Raw genomic sequence first — 18,933 nt, 5'->3', positions numbered from 1 at the left:
TGTATAGAGGGGAACTACAGGGAAGCTGTGTATAGAAGGGGAAGCACAGTGTAACCTGAAAGACCAGGCAGCCCTTGCTGTCAGTGTAATTTGAATCATCTCTGGCATGTTTATATAACCATGATTAGCAAGAATTTACTACTTTTCTAATGCCATGCCATACATGTATCATTTAATTTAATGTTTACAATCAGTCTTATAGATCCCTCATTATTGGGCCAATTTCACAGATTACAGAATGAGATTCAGAGAGGTTAAATAACTTGCTCAAGAATCACAGGCAAGTACAGACCATAATCATTGGCCATTCTAATTTTAAGACAAAAGACTAATGATAAGAAGCAACACACACAAATGTAAAATGTATAACATGCAAAATGTTATTAAAAAGAAAGAAAGCATGATTCTGAGACAGTTCAGGGTATGAAAGGGAAGACTCAGAAATCAATTGCAAATGGAAAAATAAATGTCATAATGAATTTATGTATCAAAATCAATCGTAATAGAACAATGTTGCTATTTTAAAACCTAAACAATACTATTTAATTTGTTTAAACATATGGGACAAAATCACAAAGCTGGCTACAAAAAGAAAATGTGCTATTAATTTTATAAGTGTTTCAAGAAATGTTCTCATCCATTAAGCAACTCTCTTTTTTTTTTTTTTTTTTTTTTTTTTGAGAAGGAGTCTCGCTCTGTCACCAGGCTGGAGTGCAGTGGCCCAATCTCAGCTCACTGCAACCTCCGCCTCCCGGGTTCAAGTGATTCTTCTGCCTCAGCCTCCTGAGTAGCTGGGATTATAGGTGCGTGCCACCATGCCCAGCTAATTTTTGTATTTTTAGTAGAGATGGGGTTTCACCATGTTGGCCAGGATGGTCTCAATCTCTTGACCTCGTGATCCACCCACCTTGGCCTCCCAAAATGCTGGGATTACAGGCAGGAGCCACCGTGCCCGGCCCATTGACCAACTCTTTACTGTCTAAATACCTCAAATATTCAGAATAAAGTAGATATCTTTAAAATGTGGAAGAAGTTCAAAATCTAGTAAAAGATAACGGCAGATGTATATTTCAATGTTTTTAATAGTGTATCACATACAAGAATAAAATAAAGACTTTAAAAATCCTCCTTTATATAAGCAAGCATAATGAATACATTTTTATAAGTCATTTCCTGTGACAATATCTAGAGTATAAATTAACAGAAAGAATACTAGGCAGGAATATAGAAAGTCATTCCTACACTTCCTACACTATCTTTATTAATATAAATCATTTCAGAAATAAAGATTCCTAGATATACAAACAAAAAAAGGCATCATCATTCCTTTTATTTTCTTCGTTAAAGGATCTCATTCAGACATTTCACATATTTATAATCCATCATTTTAACCAAGTCTATCTGCCTCTCCTCAAATCAGAAAATTTTAAAAGATGAAAACAACCAACAACTAAGAACTCATGTTTAATAGCAGTCTTCTTTCACTCCCAATTAGATAGAAAAAATTAATGTACCTATTAAACTAACATATAAGTAATTCAACAATCAGGAAAGAAGCTTTGGAAGGCATATATAAAAAAGGCTACCCACCCAACAATGAGAAAAACAAAGAAGTCTCAAAAAACAAATAAAATATGTGCTTATTTCTGAAAATTTTGAATTCAACTCTGGAGTTCAAATGGCAATTTATTTTTTGCACTCATAACTATAAAATGACTTAAGCACACACTGAAGATCTCATTTATCTTTCAAACAAAAAATTGATGAGAGGAAAAGAGAGGTACCTTTAGTAACTGGGACAGGCGGTGATGGCTAAGAAGAAAGAAAAGAAAACACTTATCCTAAAATTCAAACTTTGTCTATCACACACAAAGCCACAATTATATAGTCATACTTATTAATAGATTAAGTGATTTTTATATTCACATTAGATTTCTCTAGAACAGCAACTACTGAAAAACAGAGCCAGAAACACACAGAGACAAAATTGCCTTTTATATGAGACACTTAAACATAATACACTAGTCATAATTTAACTTTTAAATAATTTCTTTAAAAGTACACTGAAAATTTTAAAAAGCATTCACATTCGAAGTATTACTCATGACCACTCATTATATCACATTATAATCACTTAAATACAACTCAGCGCACCCTGTTAGATGGTCTACTGAATGGCATCTGTGTATTTCATTCACTTCTTCCTCTCCTCCTTGAAACATAGGAGAATTGTTGCTTTGCATTCAGCAAGAACTCTTAATTATTAGAACCTTTGTTTACATGCTTCATAATATTTGGATTTTAAAAAAATTATTTGCTCATATAAAAAATAGTTTCATTCACAGATTGTAGCTGTCAGTGCTAAGTGTTTGTGCTCCGTAGAAGCATCCTGTTTCTTTGCTTGTCTTCCAAGAGTCTGGCTGTCAGGAATTGGAATGGGAACAATTTCCATGTTGCATAACACAGTTCAGTGTACTGGACAAAGGGTGGGGCCTCAGGACTCCAGTGACTATTTGGATAGACCTCTAGGGAACATGCTTTTCAAGAGTGCAAAGAGAGAAAAATAAATGGGCCAGGGGGTCAGGTTTTAACCTGCTGACTTAGTTCATTGGCTCTTCACACTAGGCAACGGGCTCTGTACCACTTCCATTGAAACATGGTTTCTTATTGATCCAAAATCCCCAAAAGGGAGATCTAAGATGAGTAATATTTTTTGGCACAAGTTGGTATTATTTATAACACTTCCCTGTTCTGGAATATTCTTTTAGATATAGTCTCTCAAGTTCTAAGAAGTAGGAACTGTTTGTCCTATCTTCTTTCCCTATTTCATCCATCTCCAGGACTTTCAACTTTTATATTTCCTATTTTATTTAGGACATGCTACCATTTAAAATTTTTAAAATAAAAGTACTGGCTGGGCACGGTGGCTCCTGCCTGTAATCCCAGTACTTTGGGAGGCTGAGGCGGGCAGATTACGGGGTCAGGCGTTCCAGATCAGCCTGGCCAGCATGGTGAAACCCCATCTCTACTAAACACACAAGAAATTAGCCAGGCACAGTGGCGCGCACCTGTAGTCCCGCTACTCGGGAGGCTGAGGCAGGAGAATTGCTTGAACCTGGCAGGCATAGGTTGCAGTGAGCCAAGATCATGCCACAGCACTCCAGCCTGGGTGACAGAGTGAGACTGTCTCAAAAAAATAAACAAATAAATAAAATAAAATAAATACATTTTTAAAAATTACCTAGAGAATTAACATTCTAACACACGTAAGTACTTAGCTTGGGGAGTTGGTAGAAAATTTTACCATCAGAGCTGTGAGCATGTGTAATCCAACAACGTAATATGAACCAATATAAGGGCTACTCTGTTCTTGGAATACATATTCTGCAAAAATGAAAACTATGACATGCTATTAAAGAGAAGAAATTGTTAAGCAACCTCCAACTTCATCGACTTTTATCCTCAGAAAGGAAGATTTGATGAAGTTAGACCTGGAATTTAATGAACTATATGTAACTAAATATTTTTTTAAAATTGAAAATAAAAATGGGGTATGATGAACCTTAAAACACAGGAGTTATGCACAACGGCTAAACTTCTAATTTCATTTTTAGAATTTCATATTCTCATATGTAACTGCTTCTTAATTCATAATACTGAGATTTGCTAGGGGTATAAATAGAGTGTGACATTTTATCAGTTCATCATGTGGTGAGAATGTTTATCCTAAAATATCTGTTTTTCTCTCTATAAAATATGATTGGATGGTAAATAGTTGGGTATGTCTAGAAAGCTCTGTATAAACAAAGACCACAACTTCTTTGCACATGAGAAACTAATGTCTGTATCCATGTGTCTCATTTTATTCAATCCCACATCAGCAATTTATAGTCCTGCACTCAGTCTTCAAGGAAAATGAAAATTTGCATAGTGTACAATCCTGGCCATAGAAATTAGCATGGGCTTAGGACTCACCCGAAACCAGATTGGCTTTGAGAGTAATCATGATTCAGCTCATGGTAAAACATCTTACCGTAATAGCCATCCAGAAAAAAATCTTACTTATATAGAGTATATTTCTTGGGCCTACAGAAGGACAGTCATCATACTGAAGTACAGAAAAGATAATTATGATAAAAATTAGCCAAGCAATGGGAAAAAATAACGTACTCAATATCAAAGTTATTGATATAAAAAGCAAGAGCTGAAAAAATAATTCCAATATTGATTTACTAAGTGGCAGTGAACCTTGTTAAGTGAATATATTGCTTTCTAAGTAAATATAACCCTCATTTTGAAGGGGATATATTAAATTTGTGGATCTATTGAAATACCATTTAAATGATCACAGGCATACTCTGTTGAATTATTATGCAATTATATTTGTGTGCATTCCATATAATGTTAATAAGGGCAATAAAATTTCCCATCATTTCAATGATACAGGGCACTTTTTCTTTTGGAAAAATAGTCACTCTGAGAACAGCGCCATCTAGTGGCAAGTGCAGAATAATGATTACAACATAAAATGAACTGTGAGCCTAACAGTATCATTAGTAAACATTATCATTAACAACCTAAACTAAGTGGTAACGAATATTAATGGTTCTGCTTTTCAGATAAAGAAATAAATTAAGTGAAAAACCCAGCTATAAAGGGTGTACACATTCTTTATACCATATGGTCTTCGTTTTGTAAAATAAAAAAGTCTAAAACAAGAATTACACACGCATATACAATACATATACACACAAACACACAGACACAAAACAAAGGAACTATGCCAAAATATAAACAGTTCCCCAGCCTTGGAAGTGGGATTAAGTATGTTTTGTCCCCTTCTTGATGTTTTTCTGCATTTTCCTCAGCAGGTACATACTACTTTTGTAAGTAGAAAATGTAATATTTAAAAAGATATCGAGAGAGTACTGAAAGAAACATGGAAACAACAAGAGCAGATTCACTAATCTTTCAGAAAATATATTTTCTATTTGCAGCTATACATCCTTGTAGCTCTAGAGATTGTTTGCTATGATATAAGCAAAATAATACCTTTTGATATATTTACCATAGGCTTAGATGATTCTTCATCTAGGAATAAATCACAACATGCTTAGATATTAGGTATATAGCATTAAGATTTGAGCAACAAATAACAAGTATAACATAATTATGTTGAGTTTTAAAAATACATACAAATTACTTATCTATATACTTAATATTGCAAAAAACACAGTGAGGTAGCAAAGGAAAAGATAATTATTTTCATTTTATAAAGAAGTGGAGATGTACAGACAGCACATATTTATCTCCAGCTCTGTCACTGATGAGTTGAAAGTTTTCTGACAACTACTCTATTGCTTTTCATACTATAACAATTTTGATACCTGGAACTTAAAAATATCTGTAAGTTATTTTCATGTTTATTCTCAAAAAGTCTCATTGGTGGCAATAGCTACTCTTCTTATTCCTCTCTTTAGATTGACACAGATGATGTACTATAACTGAGATAATTTATCATGGGCATAATCAAGAGTATAGATTTGCCAGGTGCAGTGGTTCATGCCTGTAATCCCAGCACTTTGCGGGGGCCAAGACAAGAGGATTGTTTGAGGCCAGGAGTTTGAGATCAGCCTAGGCAACATAGGGAGACCCTATCTCTACAAAAAAATTAAAAATTAGCCTGGCATGGTGGTATACTCAGGAGGCCGAAGTAGGAGGATCCCTTGAGCCTGGAAGGTCAAGGCTACAGTGAGCCATGATCCTGCACTGCACCCCAGCCTAGATGACAGAGTGAGATGCTGACTCATAAAAAAAAAAGTATAGCTTTTACTTTCTTAAAGTATGTTGATATTTTACAAGATGTTTTTAACAAATGAATACCAAATTGCATGAAAGCTTGAAGTAAATGTTTAGAGTAAATGAAGAATAAAAGAAAACTTCAGACATTGAAAATAACATTTTTTAAAATCCAAAAAATCAAACTAAAATTTAAAATAGAGCAAACAAATCAGAATTATCTATACGGCCACTCTGAGGAGAAAAATACAATTATTAAAAGGGGTCTATTACTGACCCTAATCTTCACAAACAACCAAAAAAATTCGATTTTTGTTGTTGTTTTAGATGAAGTCTTGCTCGTTGACCAGGCTGGAGTACAGTGGCACAATCTCAGCTCACTGAAATCTCTGCCTCCCAGGTTCAAGCGATTCTCCTGCCTCAGCCTTCTGAGTAGCTGGGACTAGAGGTGCAAGCCACCAGGCCCAGCTGATTTTCATATTTTTAGTAGAGGCACAGTTTTGCCATGTTGGCCAGGCTGGTCTCGAACTCCTGACCTCAAGTGATCTGCCCATCTTAGCCTCCCAAAGTGCTGGGATTACAGGCATAAGCCACCGCGCCTGGCCTCTAGTAGTTCAATTTTTAATCTTCCTGATATTATAATTGATTTGGAAATTCTGGGGCTAATTACTTGTCAATGAGAAGAACACTTTTCTCATATTTTCAACCTAAAATTAAAAGTTGTATGTGAGATCCAAGATTAGTAATAACCCTGTTTGGTGGTGCCAACTCTATCTACATCTAAGTAGCACCCAAAGTGAGACATGCAGCAGGAAGGTGGCCAAAAGAAGTGCTTCGTCACTTCATCTCTTTTCCTTCCTTCAGTATTCCTTTCATTCCCATTCTAATTGATATTTTTAAAACGTTCTAATACTATTTATATTCTGATACATTGCAGAGAGATAATAATAAGCCATTCTGGGGAAAAGATAGGCTATTATAAATGTATACTTTGACATTTTTACTGATATCTGATTCTTACGCACTTGGTAAACCAACTGGGAAAAATTCATTACAATTTGCTACAAGAGTATTTTAATAGGAATCAAGGCTTTTAAGAAAACAATAATCAATAATAATCGTCATCACCATCATCCCTTTTAGTTACTGGGTTGGACCCAAAGCTTAATATACATTACCTAGAGAAAGAAGTAGATGAATGATTATGTTTATCTAATTTTTCTAGATAAGCCTATAGTTCTGTTTTATATCTTTATGTAAAATTAAAGAAGAAAAAGATAGAAGCAAATGTGCTATATATATTACTGCTTCCAAAATTTCAATTATTCATGTAGCAATTACCTTGGTGATTCTACCATGTTATGGACCAGCCACCCATAATATTGTACACTTAGTCTTCTATAAATAAAATTTTGTTGCCAATTGGATTTATTTTTTAAAACTTTATGTCACTACTTAAATGGAAACTCAGTAATACTTTATATAAGTACAAAGTGGCCATAAAACTAAAGTCAAGGAAAGACAATGCTATCTCTTTCGATTCTCACAAGATCCTCTTTTTTTTTTTTTTTTTTCTGACAAACACTCCTAGCCTGAGGCCTGCTCTCTGTTACAAAGACAATCAGTGAGGGTTGGAGGGACATGAGAGCATCCTAGCTCCAAGGTGAGATCTGCTCCCCTTATCTTAATCAGTAACATTAGAGTAGAAATGAAAAGCAAATAATTTAGCAAAACACTTAATATTATATACCAGCATATCTCGTTGCATGTAAAACAATCTTTTATACCACCACTGATACGGACTCTACATTTCAAGAAATACTGTAGCCTATTATACTAGGTATGCATTACTCAAGTAAAAAGTTATATTTTATCAAGAATGATGGTGGTTAAGCTAACACAGAATGGCATTCATCCATGATCTGAATGACTGAGGGAAGCTAGTGTTTGCTTATGTGAATGGCAGTAGTGAGCCATGAAAAGGGGGGAGCAGGGGCATGGAGGCTACAGAACTCCTCTGAGATCGCCAAGTCCCACTTCCCTACTTAAACTGATGAACCACACAGGCTTTAAAATAATCAGGTTGAAGCCATCTTTTCAGATGCAAACATTTTAAGGAAAATTTGCTAATAATCTTGAGAAGACTACTATGTTTACTTTCCATAATGAAAAAGTAGTCTTGTCTTTGTTCCAACTAATCAGTTATGTGAATTCTACCATGCCGTAACCACATCAAACTTTCATATTATTCCAAAAGCTTAAAGATTTATCTGATTTTAATTTTTCATATTGCATTCTTCTTATAAACTATGTATGAGATGCTTCAGATAAGCACATATATCTTTCTTGATACCATCCTATTTCTCCAATTAATCATTTCCTAACAATATTTTGCCTTTAATAAATTACATTGTACGCTTTCAGCCAATGAATTGACATTATTGTGGATTATTTACTTGCAGGTTATTAAAACAAGCAGTATGAAAGAAGAAAATTACTAAAATGAATTAATGAACAAATGTGTGCAAACTCTTTATTGGCCATCAACTCCATCCCCATCTTTCTGATTCACAGGAGGCAGGAAGACGCTAAACTACATTTTTCTTTATCCTTAGCCAGCTGGCTTCTTGTCAGGTCCTGCCAGTGGGAGGCATTGATTAGAGATTTGAAGGTGGAAGAAGTATAGGTTATTTTTTTCTGCTGAGGTAACAGCAGCAGGGGGCTACTGACAGCCACTGTAGGTGACTATGGTATCCAGCCTGAGAGTTTCACAGATATTAGTAGTATTGGCTCCTAGAAGACTGCTATGCCACAATGGCACAATGCTGTTTTAATATTGCAGCAGAAGCACCAGCCTCTCCTGCAACTCAGTATCAAACACTATTTCATGGCCTCCAGCCCTGGGTGGTAACAGCCTTCTGATATTTGGATAACAGCCCTTTCTCTCTTTTGTACCTCCAGTCCTTCTGTTATCACTGTAATTGATTCCTTTCATTCAATATTTTACTGCTTATATTAGAGTAGGTTCTGATTTTCTGAGCGGGCCCTACTGATACACAATAAAACCATTATAACTCAAAAGTATATTATCTTCCCATCATTAATGGTACTAAACTGAAAATTTTTGAAGTATATATTTCAGATTAATGCTATGAAACCTTTGAATGTATATGTATGAATGTACACACACTAAAATATGAAGAACATGCTCTACAATGTAAAACAATCTCTTGATGGTGAAATTATACATTATTTTTTCTTCATATATCACTAGTAACAAACACATTAAAAGGTATATGTAAATTAAAAAGATAGAAATTATGCTAATAACCTCAAAAATGTCTTTAAAATTTTTACTTTATACACATAACATACTTATACTTATTTTATATATTTTCTGCCTTTAAGGCTTTCCATAAGGATGATCTTCTGTTTGTAACAAGGTATAGTAGGAGGACCATGGGGTTTGGAGTTGGAAAGATTTCACAACTATCCTAGTCATAACTCTAAAATATCAATAAAAGTCTACCTCCGGGATAGTTGAAAATTTTACATGAAATTATGGATATTAAAAAGTATTTATAAAAATATAGATGTCTTATATTTTCTACCCATTCTTTCCTTTTGTTTAAACAGTAACTTGATACACACTCAATGTACAAAATTATAAATAACAGATGTACATTGTACAAATTTTCAAAAGTACAAAGAAACACTAAACTGGGAAGGAAAAGTCATCCATAATTTCTCCATCTGATAAGAAAGCACTGCTAACATTTGACTTATTTCCATCACTCTTGCATCTAGGCACTTTTATTTACATATTTTTATACCCTTACATATTCTTTTTGTATAAATTCAAATTTTGCGCCTTCTTAAGGTTTAACTATAAGCATTTTTCAATCATTCTGTGAACCACAGTAAACACCATGTTAATGACTATATAATGTAGTGTAGACAACAGTCCGATGGCCTCAAAGGCTGTATCCATGCAAAAAATGGACAGTATCCTAATGTCTGTCTTTGCTTTTCACTGGAATAGCTCTGTGTTTCTGAATCTTATGTTTCTGACTCTCAGGAAGGACAGCTTGTCTTCCTATCTACCAGACAAGTAGAGCAAAACTGAGGGGCTTTCTCTGGGGGGCTTTCTTTTGCTCTACTTGTCTGACAGTAGGTAGAAAGACAAGAAAGGCATTCTTGCCAGTTTTATCTGCTTATAGTAGTGAAAACTCCTCCCAGGCAGGCAGTAGGTTGAATGTCACCACAGTTTTCTGCATACATCTTTTCCTGTGTTTCTAAGGGCACATTAGTAAGAAGGTGGGAGAGAACTACTGATCAGATGCTATTTCTAAAATGTAACCCAGCACACTCTTAAACCTATACAAAAAGATTTGTCTAACATCATCCCAAAATTGTTTTTTTTTTTTTTTTTTTGGAAAGCTTAATATTTATATACCTCGATAAAACTGAGGATAAGTAAAAGGACTATTCTTGAAAAAACAAGGAAATAGTGGCAACAAACTCAATACTACATCAGATAGAAATGGGAACTGCAGAGGCATATATGAGTCAATCAATAGTAGGACTTCCAGGAAACATATTAACAATCTTGAGGCAAAGCTACAAAGGCACCAAGCACTGCTCTTTGTACTTTTGCAATAAGCAGGACAGCTAACTGCTTTATAAATAATAAATGCATCTATGTGAAGATGAACATGTACAAAATGATGAAAATTCACTAGTACATAAAATGATTCAAATTTCTGATGAAGAAAAAAATCCAGAAATATTTTTGAAGAAAAAAGGTAAATGATCATATCTGTCAATTAGTAAAGTTAGTATCTAAAGGAATCACCAAAGTAATCATAATATCTAACTGTATAAATAACATTGTGAAAACTTACTGAGAAGATAGGCTCAAAATGCAGCAATTTTAGGGAAATAACCTTTCTAAATGGCAATCTATGTGACACGTTAATTAATTTAATCAGGGCATAGTTCAGTTCTTTTTAAAAAAATTTTTACAGCATTGCAATAAACCAACTATGACACATTTAATTATGTTACAAGTTATTTTTTAACAGATATAATAACTCAGATAAGAAAATGTTCTACTTTTAACCTGCCAAAAGTAGATTAACCCTTACTTTGAATACAGACATTATATCCTTTTCTATCTAGTTGCATTGAAACTTAAGAAAATCTGTATTCTATTCTGGGTCAATCACTAAGATAACATTATATAATAATTTATATATATAATGTGTGTGTATATAGAATTACAGTTAAAATATTTTGTACAACGAAAAATAAAACACAGGAATTAAGAAGTACAATATATGCATATATGCAAATATTTTATGTGTTACATGCATGTATATGCATAAATTTTATTTCATATACGCCTTGTTTTATCCATAAGTGAAATACTACAAATATAATACTGTTGGGAGCCCTAGAAAAATCTAAGCTACCCATATAAATTTAAGGTCTCAGTATAGCAATGTTAATATTAAAAGCAAAACTAAATGAAAAAATAGAAAATTTAGAATAGTATAATATATAATAGAATAATAATAATAACAATAAATAGAAAAATTTCCCTGCTCAGAATTAGGAAATAGAATACTTTTTCTGTAGTGTATTTCATATTAGAAAGGAATTCCTTTGCCAATGTCCTTGCTTAGATTTTGCTTGAAATTTTCTTGCTATGTGAATTGTCAGGTTTTGTTTGTTTTATGTGGTTTTTGTTTTTTGTTGGAAATAGATGCATTTCTGATAAAGAAGTGTTTGATTTGACTGTATAAAAAAGGATTAAAGGGATTTCCTGGAAGGAGGCTTTGGTATAACTCAACCAAGGGAAGAGAAAGCAAAAGCTAAGGCTACTTGATAAAGCATCTCAATGCTTAGTCCGAGAGAGAACCGTTATTCTCAGTATGGTCCCCAGCTGGCAAACTCATCCAAAAGCATAAGCCCTTTGCTTGATTCCTGTGGGCAAGCCCATAGCTTTAATTCTTTTTACCAGTCATTAAGTGCTATTCTGTAAAGATAAAAGGGAGCTATAAAGGATTATTAAACTTCTAATAACTGAAATAACCAAATTACTAGTTGCACCCCCATGCAATGTCTGGCAACTCTACCCATGGACACACATACACATAATTGTATTTCCAGCAAATTTTTGGTAATAATTCTTTATTACCGCATTAATATAGCTAGAGTATTGTACAGAGTAGGTCATGTTTTTAATTACTGGAACTCTGGTCTGTTATTATAAGTTGGTTTTGCTTTGGAGCTATCGATTTAGTTTACATAGGGTTTGGTTCATGCTGCAATACAGAGAGATACATGTTTCCATCAATATTTAGGGCATATAATTTCCTAAGAAGTCAACTTTATGGTTTGAATGTGAAACACTAATACTTGTTTTATTAAATTCTCCCCAAATTTGTTTGTATAGTATCTCTTTGGTGGTATGATATATTACACAAGCAAACTAACCCCCAGGGAACATATTACAAAATTCAGCATTTTAAAATTCTACCTGCTTATGTATTTTAGCAAACTTAAGCTATCTGACTTATTCCTGTCACTCAGCAAACTTATTTAAAGCAAAACATAGTAAATGCTTCCAATTCTCTCTAAAGGTTCTAAAATATATACTCTCTCTGCTCATCGAAAGATTGCTGCTAAAGAGATGATCCCTTCATGAGGGAACCTACAGGTTGTCGCGATGTCCTGGATATAAATATTAAAATGGACAGTTCCTTTTTAGTCATTTCATAAAATTTAATATTTTTTCTCATGTATTTCTTTAGTTAAGGGAAAATACCATCTATTGTGGTCAAATGCCAATTTATCATTAAGTATGTTACATTAATAGGAATGTTCCAGGGATGAACGCTTTGATGCAGGAAAGCTTTAGATCCATCACACAGTAACAGTACCTAAAATCTGTTCAGGTAGACCCAAGAGGAGTTATCTGAATGGATTATTCTACTCTCCACCTCTTAGACCTTTCCCAATCTTTTTAATGTTTTTAAATACTCAAAAACATCATGCTGCAAAAGAAAAGGAGAGAAATAGGAGAGGAACAATGAATATGATGTTTATCTGTTTGTTTATGGTTAGAAAGCTTACCAATTTTAGAATAAACATAGAGACATGACAGGGATTTACTGAAAAGCAGCCTACCCTTTCCTAGTAAATACTGAATTCCATAACAAACAAGAGGGCTTGCTCTCACATTCTTTCATCTTAATTTATTTGGCAAGCATCTGGTGCCTGCCTACTACATGCCAGAATCCTGCTACAAGCACTATTCTTTAGCAATGAGCAAGATAAAGCCAATGAAATCTAATTAAACTAAAGAGCTCTGCACAGCAAAAGAAATTATCAACAGAGTAAACAGACAATCTACAGAATGGGAGAACACTTTTGCAAACTATGCATCTGACAAAGGTCTAATATCCAGCATCTGTAAGGAACCTAAATTCACAAGAAAAGAACAAACAACTCCATTAAAAAGTGGGCAAAGAACATGAACAAACACTTTCAAAAGAAGACATACACGTGGCCACAAGCATATGAAAAAAAGCTCAACATGACTGAGCATTAGAGAAATGCAAATCAAAACCACAATGAGATACCATCTCACACTAATCAGAATGACCATTATTAAAAAGTCAAAAAGTAACAGATACTGGTGAGGCTGTGGAGAAAAAGAAACGCTTATACACTGTTGGTGGGAGTTCAGCCACTGTAGAAAGCAGTGTGGCAATTCCACAAAGAGCTAAAAACAGAACTACCATTCAACCCAGAAATCTCATTACTGGGTATATACCCAAAGGAACATAAACTGTTCTGTCATAAAGACAAATGCACATGTATGGTCATTGCAGCACTATTCACAATAGCAAAGACATGGAATCAACCGAAATGCCCATCAATGGTAGACTGGATAAAGAAAATGAGGTACATGTACACCATGGAATACTATGCAGTCATAAAAAAATGAGATCATGTCCTGTGCAAGAAAATGGATGGAGCTGGCCATTATCCTTAGCAAACTAACACAGGAACATAAAATCAAATACCACATGTTCTCACTTATAAGTGGGAACTAAATGATAAGAACACATGGACACATAGAGGGGAACGACACACATTAGGGTCTACTGGAGGCTGGAGGGTGGGAGGAAGGAGAGGTCGGGAAAAATAAATAATGGGTACCAGGCTCAATACCTGAGTGCCTAAATAATCTGTACAACAAACCTCCATGACCTGAGTTTACTTACATAACAAACCTGCACATGTACCCCTGAACTTAAAAGGTAATAAATAAACAAACAAACAAAGCCCTCCTCTTATTGAGCTTACATTCTAGTTAAAGAAGGCAGCCAATAAGACAGTAACATGTCAGCTGGTAATACAAACAATAACACGTCAGCTGGTAACTGCAGAAAAATACAGTTAGGTAAAGATAGAGTGGTGAGGGTAAGTGTATTCATGAGGAAAACTGGAGCACAGGCAAGGAAGTGAAAAAATAATCTATGTGTATATTGGAAAAAAGTACATTCCAGGCAGAGGAAACAGTAAGCGCAAAAAATCCAAGGTAAAGATATGCTTAACGGGTTCAAGCAAGAGCCAGGAGCTGATGTGACTAGAGTGAGTAAATGGGGAAAGTGTTACAACATGAGGTCAAAGATATCACAGAAAGACAGACGACGGCTGAGCTCATTGCCTGGGTGAAGAATGTCAAATTTTCTTCTGAATGAGAGTTGGGGCAATTGCAAGATTGCAGAGAAATGGCATGGTCTGATTCACCTTTCAAAGGATTAGTTCTGCCACTGCGTGATGAGTAAACTGTAAGGAGGCAAGAGTGGAAGCAGGCAACAGATAATTCCGGCAACAGATGATGGTAACTGTGTAGATAGTTAAATGGTGAGACTCTAGCTATTTTGAAGTCAGGTGGAATAAAATTTTCAGATAGATCGAATCTGAGATGTAAGAGAAACAGAGCTAGGAAGGAAGACTCGGAGCAACTGGAAAAATCTAATGGGATTATCAATGTGTCAACAACATGATTTCCTGAACATGATCCCTACTTATATTCAAAACAATGACAAAAAGTATCTAACATTTTACAGGCTTTTCCTCTCTGGCTTCTTTAAGTGAAAATTGAACTTTCTATTTTACTTAGTTCTTAGATACTCTTGACAAATCATCGTTCTCTCTTTCCATTGTTTTTGCCACCTGTATACTGGTACCTCAGCAAATGACTTCTACATTATCAAGTTGGGGCCAGGCACAGTGGCTCAATGCCTGTAATCCCAGGTATTGGGTAGCCAAGGTGGGCAGGTCACCTGAGGTCAGGAGTTTGAGACCAGCCTGGCCAACATGGTGAAACCCCATCTCCACTAAAAACACACAAAAAAATTAGCCGGGCATGATGGTGGTCACCTGTAATCCCAGCTACTCGGGAGGCTGAGGCAAGAGAACTGCTTGAACCTGGGAGTTGGAGGTTGCAGTGAGCTGAGATCTTGCCACTGCACTCCAGCCTGGGCGACACAGTGGGACTCAGTCTCAAAAAAAAAAAAAAAAAAGCATTATCAAGTTTGTCATCCAAAACCAGTCAATCACAAATCTGGGAAATAAAAACTCAACTTCATTGTGGTTGGCTTTTAAATCCCTTGCACCTACAGATTCAAAACAGTGGTGTAGGCAGGAATTAAATAGGAGTACATGGCATTCTTTCTGAAGGTGCCTAAAGGCAGAGGCTAAAAAACTCTTTAAATCTTATCAAGACAGCATTGAGGAAGTACTGCAAGTAGAATTAGCAGTGTCTTTAGCAGGTGAATAAGGTGCATAATTCCCTACTTGGGGCCCCTTCACCTAATCAAGGTAACATGGTCTGAGCCACCAAAAGAGTGCGAGGCCATTCAGTGTCAGGGGGCTGGCATGCTTCCCTTCCATGTGCTTGCTGTCTATAGCTGATGTCTATCATTAAGTTAAAGTCAAATGATCCACAGCCCATGATGAAAGGGTGACTGTTGCACAATTCTACCAGCATTCCCCCAGGTGGGTTTTGCAGATCATTAACCACATAAGATTCCCTGAGATGGAAAAAAGCTTCTCTGATCAAACAAATATAGCAAATGTTTTATTCTTTCATTAGAGGTTTTGTCAAGTCCTGCGGTAACTACACCATTAACTGCGTAACTAGCATTTCCCAAACTTGTTTTACCAATGAGTAAAGAAAACAAGAATCCTAATCTGAAAAAGGAGAAGAGGATGACCATTTGGAGACACATTGCAAAGGAAAACTGTCAAAACTTGGTGAATGATTTAATGAAGGGATGAGAGAGAGAGATATTGAAGATGACTTCAGTTCTAATGCTGATGACCAGAAAAGGGAGAAAAATACACATTAAGACAAATGACTTCCAAGTTCTAAAAAAGTATTTTGTTTCACTTACACTCATTAGGCATGATTGCTATATTTCATGTGCTAAATCAGGCACTAAGAAGAACAATGAACAAGACAGAGACTGATCTTGCATCTGCACGCATTAGACTATATGAACCACGATGAGAACTAGTCTGATGCATGCAGAGGAATGACACAATTCAGGAGCACTAATATTTTACTGGGATTAAGTACTCCCTTTGTGAATATGGAAAGCATTGTCCAGGGAAGCATTCCAAGAAGTAACATCTAAGCTGAGACCTATCGGGGCAGAGCATTTTGGTCAGGTGATGAGAGATACTGTTCAGATACAAAAGCAAGGCAGACTGATCAGATGAAGAGCCAGTGAGTCAGGGCTACACTATGCAATGAAGAGAAATGCGGTTAAGTGTGAGCATGCCACACAAGATGAAAGGATGAAACACAGTTAAATAAACAACTGTGTGCCATGTACAACTGCAACCACGTTATAGGCACAGATATTTCTAAATGAATATAAAATCTGACTCTTTCCAAAAGAAGTCAAACACATTCATCTCACACATGAGAAGATTCTTCTAGATGCTGGGGTGCCGTGTATTGTGGCAGAATTAAAGGAAAGGAAATAAATCACCTTTTGCTTTGGGATTCTTCTCACATTCAAAAAAGTCACTGGTCCTTTCTCCCACAAAAAAATTAAAAACTATAAGGTAATGAGACTGGGTGTACTTGCTTATGCCTGTAATCCCAGCAGTTTGGGAGGCTGAGGCGGGCAGATCACTTGAGACCTGGAAGGCCGAGGTGGGCGGATCACTTGAGGCCAGGAGTTTGAGACCAGCCTGGCCAACATGGCAAAACCCTGTCTCTACTAAAGATACAAACATTAGCTGGGTGTGGTGGCACACACCTATAATCCCAGCTACTTGGGAGGCTGAGGCAGGAGAATTGCTTGTAGCCGGGAGGCGGAGGTTGCAGTGAGCTGAGATGGCAGCACTGCACTCCAGCCTGGTAGACAGAGCAAGACTCCACCTCGAAAAAAATAAAAAAAATAAAATAAAAGACCACTGAATAGCTGAATAGTTAGGAAAACTGTTAATACACTGAGGTCTGAAACATGCTTTGTTTGGAAGTTTGAACCAGATTCTTAAATACCTGACACTTTACTATGACTTCTGTCTTCCAGAGCCTTTTGCAAGTGATCAAGGCATATTTCCAAATACTAGAATTTTTGCTGACATATCTGAAGGGATTAAAAAGTAACTACTAGATTTAAACAGTGAGCTTTGTAAAACTGAAACCGCAAGCAACTTTCTGCAGGTAACTGAGCTTTTTTACTTGTTCACCTTCACACTGTGATTCAGCTGAAGTTAGAAACTGTTTCTTGCCTTGAACAAGTTCTCAGACCAAGTCAGAAGGCAGAGTTCTCGTGTATCCAAGTAAACTCAATTTTTCTTTGGTGCCCACTTGCTGTTATGCTATTCTTCAAATCCCTAGTGAGACCTGACCAGCTCAACATTCTGACATGCATCTTCATTTATTATAAAAGCACATTACTCATCAAAATATAAGCACATTCCCATACAGCATATTTGATATACCAGGGTGCAGCCAAATTCTAGATGACTCTTGGTTGAAGACAACTTGAACTACTCCTTCTAACACTTTTAGCCAGTTCTGCATTTTGATAGCATTCTCTCAAATGTTAAAGTAACATGTAAAGGAGCATTGTCCATTTTAGGCATCTTGTTCATCTTTTATAATATCCCACGAATCTCTTTTTCACTTTTCTCAAATAAAAGACAGCTTCAAGCTGAAGGAGTTTTCTATTTTAAACACAATTATTAAAGTCTATTGGTGTCCAGTGGGCTCAATAGAAATATGTGACAATTTATTTTTACCTAGTTGGCTAAAAGGTTCAAGAATATGGCACTGTCTCTTTTACAACCTCTTTGAAATTGGAATCCCAAAAGTCAAGGGAAAGGGCTAATTCACATCTGTGACCTATTGGCCCCTGGATGACAGGGACTAGGTCTCATTCACTGCTGTGTCCCCAGTGTTTAGCATAAACCTCACAATTTTGAGAAACTAGACAACTCTAGTAAGCACTCAATATATAATTATTGAATAAGTAAACAAACTAATGCAAAGCATCAAGCTCAACAAAATAAAGCATAATAAATGGCAATGTTGGGCTGCGATGCATTCTGGGAAAGGAGCAGCACCAAATCCAAGACGGCACCAGCAGAAGGCTGATGAAGGAGCTTGAAGAAATATGCAATTGTGGAATGAAAAGCTTCCGTAACTTCCAGGTAGATGGAGCTAATTTATTGACTTGGCAAGGGCTTATTGTTCCTGACAACCCTCCATATAAGGGGGCCTTCAGAATCGAAATCAACTTTCCAGCACAGTACCCATTCAAACCACCGAAGATCACACTTGAAGATCTGTCACCCAAATGTCCACTAAAAGGGGCAGGTCTCTCTGCCAGTAAATTAGTGCTGAAAACTGGAAGCCAGCAACCAAAACTGACCAAGTAATCCAGTCCCTCACAGCACTGGTGAATGACCCCCAGCCTGAGCATCCACTTCAGGCTGACCTAGCTGAATAATACTCTAAGGACTGTAAATATTTCTGTAAGAATGCTGAAGTTTACAGAGAAATAGGGGGAAAAGCGACTTGTAGACTAA

General features: G+C 35.9%; 1 protein-coding gene and 1 pseudogene across 3 annotated transcripts in view; one reads left to right on the top strand and one right to left on the bottom strand.

Annotated features, from left to right (window-relative positions):
- PDE3A (phosphodiesterase 3A) overlaps positions 1–18,933 on the bottom strand; it is a 316,338-nt gene that overhangs the window by 216,120 nt on the left and 81,285 nt on the right. Inside the window, exon 1 of one of the 3 annotated variants that reach the window (XM_055095464.2) lies at positions 1–18,915. This exon is cut by the window's left edge and continues 14,883 nt beyond it. The exons of the other annotated variants lie outside the window; for them this stretch is intronic. The gene's annotated coding sequence lies outside the window, so the exon portion shown is untranslated. Of the gene's footprint in view, positions 18,916–18,933 lie in introns of those variants that run through there. 3 annotated transcript variants of the gene reach the window in all.
- Positions 14,215–18,933, top strand: LOC100991735 (ubiquitin-conjugating enzyme E2 L3-like; annotated as a pseudogene).

Source organism: Pan paniscus, chromosome 10 (assembly GCF_029289425.2).
Source record: "Pan paniscus chromosome 10, NHGRI_mPanPan1-v2.0_pri, whole genome shotgun sequence".
Classification (NCBI taxonomy): Eukaryota; Metazoa; Chordata; class Mammalia; order Primates; family Hominidae; genus Pan; species Pan paniscus.
The sequence above is the reverse complement of the archived record's forward strand: the minus strand, read 5'-3'. Positions and strand labels throughout refer to the sequence as shown.